Below are 5,197 nucleotides of genomic sequence, written 5' to 3' on the forward strand. Positions count from 1 at the left end.
GAACAGCAAATGAAGGGCAAATTTTGTTTTAGAGTAAACATACTTGTTTTCTACAAAGTCAGCATTGGAATTGTGACACTTGGCTGGCACTGAAGTCCGCAGTGTCTGCATATCAGGATCTGTAGCATCTGTAAGTTTCAGGAGCTGAAGATTACTGTTTTTTGGCTAGAAGAGAAAAATTCAGTTCCTCTTCCAGCACATGTGTACATCATAAACAACCCTTGCAGTTTTTGATGTGTGTTATTCCCTCTCCAAAATCGGAACCATCTTCATTTATATGTGAATCGTGTAAGATAACACTGCATACCAGTGCCATTTCCATGGTATCCAGATCCCTGCATCCCTGAACAGCATTCGTGATGGCCATGATAAGTTTCATGTTTTTCTGCCATTACTTTAGCTCAGGAGCCCTGGGAAGTTGCTTTTAACTAAGTTATTTTCTCTTTTTTTTCTCCTGACTCACTTTTCCCCCCAGTCTCTTTTCTCTCTTATTATACCTAACAGCTTGTACTTGTTTTATAGCTCAGCTGGCATGGCTTCTTCCAATTAAAAATATATTCTACACAGTAGTTGATATCTGTGTCTTTGCATGAATATCCTGCAGCAATCATTTAAAAAATTAATGACCAAATACCTTCTTGGCAAGAAGCTCTGCCCCTCCAGAGGACACGAATCTTTCCCAAGGAACGGGAGCTTACAAAGGAGACACGTTTCCATTTTCTCAAACGAGACATTTCTTCTGTGTCTGTGAGTGTCAGAACTTATCTGATTTATATGTAAAAAGAAACAAATACAGCTCATTCCCTTCTGCATTCTTTTTTCCCCCCAAATAATATTTTGCATCATATTGGTGTTTTTTTTCTAGGTCTCTTTGAGCCAACTCTCCCACTCTGTTTTAATGGTATTTGTTTGTACAGAATAATAGTTGTTACACCTTAGTGTTTATATAGACAAGCTCTAAATGTCTCTGCAGACAATTTCTGTGGAACCCTTCCTTAGCAGCTGGCAGCAGTACCCTGCAAACCTGCAGCCATAAACACCCATGTTGAGGTGAGGCTCCAGGAGTGAACCCAGATGGAGCATTCCTACAAGGAGCTGCCTTCCAGATCTGTAGTATTTGTAAGTTTGGGCTAACTATTGCCCTACAAAAGGCACCAAGCTTACTTTGGCATATTATGAAATGTGAAATCTGAAGGAGGATGCAGTCCTGCTTGGTATTATAGATAGAAATTGGCTTGACTCATTTCAAAGCAGAAACTTTTCTCAGGCAGTAAATACTTCCCAGCTAATATCCCTGCTGGGATATTAGCTGCTGTCAGTACTGCTGACATTAAACTTTGTTTTTGGGAATCTTGCCATCCAAAACAATCTGACGTCTTCCTTTGCTGTGAGGAATTAAGCTGATTAAGGAAATTAAAAACAAACAAAACCATTTTGATTCTGGATTTACTGGACTTGCCCTACGCAAGCCACCTGTGCCGCCTGTGCTCTGTGAGCTGAGGTACAGCTGTCAATGGAGCCCTGCTGAGCTGCAGGATGCTGGGCTGACCAGTGCTTCTCTGTGCTGTACCAGGGTGGGTGTGCTGGGCAGAACAGACATCTTGAGGAATGAAATTTACATATTTAGAAAAGTTCTTGGGTCTTTTTTTTTTTTCTTCTTCAATCTCTCCCCCTACAGCTGTGCAAAATTAGTCAAGTGCTGCTGAGCTGCACATGGAACGTGGTGGCTGGAGGGAGAGATGGAAGTGACAGACACTATTTCAAGATACATTTGTATATTTTTATGTTGAAAGATCATTGGCTTATATAAAGAGAGGCTGTTGATACGGAGGGCAGAGCTCACACTGCTTCTGTTCAGGACGGAGCTGTGGGCTGATGAGCTGGCACCCATAAGGGCTCATTCCTAGGGAGACAGTGGCTGCTCACGGTTTTTGTAGTCCTTGGGGTATTTTGCTTCCCCAAAACACTGCTAGGAAGCAGTTTCCAGAGGTTATCAGCTGAGGACAAAAAGAAACACAGAACGTGAGCTGAGGAGACTCATTTCTCCATAAGAAGAGTTAAAAAAAAAAAGAAAAAAAAAAGATAAGTCTCCTGGAAAAGACATCTACAGTCCAGGGAGAGAAATTGGTGAGTTCAATGGATTTGATTCCTTAGCTGTGAAAGAAATGTATTACTTTCTTCCTTGCATCTTTTTAAAGCATTCACTACCACAAAGAGATATTTATTGTTCTTGACAGCCTTTTCTCTTCTGTTCGAGTTGGCACATTTCAATAGATGGCACTAAAAATCCTAATGCTGAGCCCTTCTCCATGACTTCCATCATCATCGTGAGTCTTCCAGTACAATTTCTCCCTTCTGAAGATCAAACAAGCAGTGCAGCCAATGGGCAGACTCCTAATGCACTCTCTTAGGCACATCCTTTAAAGCAAACTGTTCCCTCATTGGCTTTTGCAGTGTGAAAGCCACTCTGTGAGCAATTTCTCTCGGACAAATTCTGCTGAGGGGAGGTAATTGTGCTGCTGTTGATGTCAAAGGAGATGCACTAAATTACACCACTTCACTATCTAATTTTCTGTGGTTTTCTTGACACGATGCTGGCAAACTGTATCAACAAAATAGTGTAAGCTAAATTGAGTGCCAGCAGATCGTTGAATCCTTTGCAAACTCCATCCTGTGCCTGCATTGCTTAGGAGAACAGGTTCTGAAGATCAGAGCAGGCAGCAAACCGAGTTCCTTCCTCTTCCCTCCTACTGAAAAAGAACAATTTTCCTGCCAGGCTATTTGTTTCCCTTATTTTCTGACCCTATCTGATTTTATTCCACCTTGGCAAAATGCACACTTCTTGTTTCACTCAAACGCAATTGAAAGTCTGAGACCACTGCATAGGTCAACAGAGTACCTCAGAAGTTGTTTATTTCCTAAAACTGCACAAAATGTCTCAGGTAACTTAGCTAAAAACACAAAGATGGGGTGTTTTCTTTTTCTCTTTTCTTTCTAGACATGAGCTGACATGTAATAATAAACCAAGAATTTAATTTACTTTGCTACGAGTTATAGGGCTTTGAGTACCTGCCATAAAGGCAATGTCTGTACGTGCACAAGGTCATTTTTTGGTCTTAGCCCATAAAAACTCTTTTTATGAATGTTTTGGGCATACATATAAATTAGCAAGAGATTTTCTGGATAGATTTTGAATAACAATTCAGTCAGGAAAAGCCAAGCTTTGTGGGCTGTCCCCAGCTGTGACTGACAATGAAATATACCAACATATTGATGTGGTGAACAATTGACCTATGAAGGAGCAGAATGAACTGGCAGGGTATTAGCTACTGATGTAAATCTGGACTAAGTGCATTGGACTCAGTATAACTGTGGATTATTTGCAGACCTCCATCCAGTAGCAGCAGAAACAAACTGCTGGACGTGACTGCAGAACCTGCCCAGGAGCATCTCCAGCCCTGATGTGCACTCTGTGCTCAGGTCTGGTGGCTGCTCAGGTCTGCAGCACTGAGCAAACAGTGGGTTTGGCTGGGTGAGAAATGCTGAATAAAGACCTGAAATGCCAACGCTGTCAGCAGAGCTGAACATTTGTACCCCCACACACTGGCAGACATCCTGCTGACTTCGTTTTGTAAATCACCTCTAAGATTCACACACAATTTCTAAATTCCTTTTCCACAGCACAGTCATCAAAGCACTATTATTTATTTATTCATTTAGTTATTTTGTAACAGAATGCCAGGGAAATTAAACAAGTACCAAAAATATTAGTAGACAAATATTTTTTCCTGGTATCCTTTCAAAAAGAAATACTCAAAGATGGGATGGTGTGATGAGAGCAAAGTTCAAAATAGACAGAGGGAAGAAGCTTAGTAAGCCAAGCAAGGTGCCAGAGATGGAGCACACACACACATAGAGGTCTATGAAATAGATTAAAATGAAGCAAGGAAAATGCCAGCTTGGTTCTGCATCTGTCTGACTTCATGAGCAAAAGCTTTTGTATACTTCAGCCATTCCAGCCATGTACATATATACATTGCCATACACTTAATGTTTAAACAAATTGAGGGGAACTTACTTTATAAAATAATTATTGAATCTTCTTAAGGCCCATTAAGCTCATTAGCCAGGTGAGCTGGTTTTGCATTTAGCCAGCAAACCAGTAAGCTATCTGCAGGTCCTGGGGCCAGCTGTGCAGGAGAGCAGTTAGCTGTAATTGGCTGTGTACTTAATTACTAATGTGTTCACACAGCTGAAGTAATAACCTGTATGTACAGCAACGTGTGCACACCACTGGGATAAGAGCACAGAAGTGAGCAGTGCTCAGCTGAGGGGCTGTGCTGTGCAATCAGCCCCATGGCATGCGAGGGAGTGGGGTGGGATGGCAAACAGGCTGAGCGTGTGCAGCTGCAGGCAGGGAGATGGGGAAGTCCTCTTCTGAACATCTGATTCAGCTTGCACCCATTCCACATAGAGATGATGTCATTGTTCACAGCAAAAAGGCACTGAAACAAATCTGGCTGAAATGACTGCAAAATTCTGAGTTTTGGACAAATGATGGAACTTCCAACAATGTCAAAAGTTTAAAATTCCAGTCGGAAGGTGTATCTGTGCCATATGTGTATTAGCTGTGATTGGTGCACAGCTGAAAGGCTATGGAGCAGCATGAGGTAAGGATGAGATGTTAAGGGGGAGATGTTGAAATAGCGTGGGATTATTTACACGTATGTATTTATTTACAAAACAGTGTGAAGCAGAATCCTGCTGTTTTCACACAGTTCTGCTTTGCAAGGGTTCTCCAGACAGGTGTTCCTGTGCATGGGCATAAATCCTTTTATCTGCAGATCCAGCTTCTACAAAAGAAATAATGTTATGATGCAAATCTTTGTTTCCTTTCTTGTTTCCTTTCCTTGTTTACAGCAAGTGGCTCTTCTCAGTTTGACTTTTCATCATTGTCGGTGTCACTGGAAGAAAAGGATATCAATGCATTCCTACAAAACAGTGCAATTTCTTTTCTAACTCTTGTCTGAGCTAAGGGATTCCTTAAAATTTGCATCTGGCTTTCAGAATATGGCAGAAGACTGTATTTATTGTTGGCTAAGAGGACTTTGGGGCTGCTCTGTGGCTTCTTGAAGGTGCGGGCAGTTGTGGTGGCCACAGCTCCAGCAGCTCCAGTTGGGTCTGGCAGCTCCAGGCA

This window comes from Meleagris gallopavo, chromosome 22 (genome assembly GCF_000146605.3).
Source record: "Meleagris gallopavo isolate NT-WF06-2002-E0010 breed Aviagen turkey brand Nicholas breeding stock chromosome 22, Turkey_5.1, whole genome shotgun sequence".
NCBI classification, from domain to species: domain Eukaryota; kingdom Metazoa; phylum Chordata; class Aves; order Galliformes; family Phasianidae; genus Meleagris; species Meleagris gallopavo.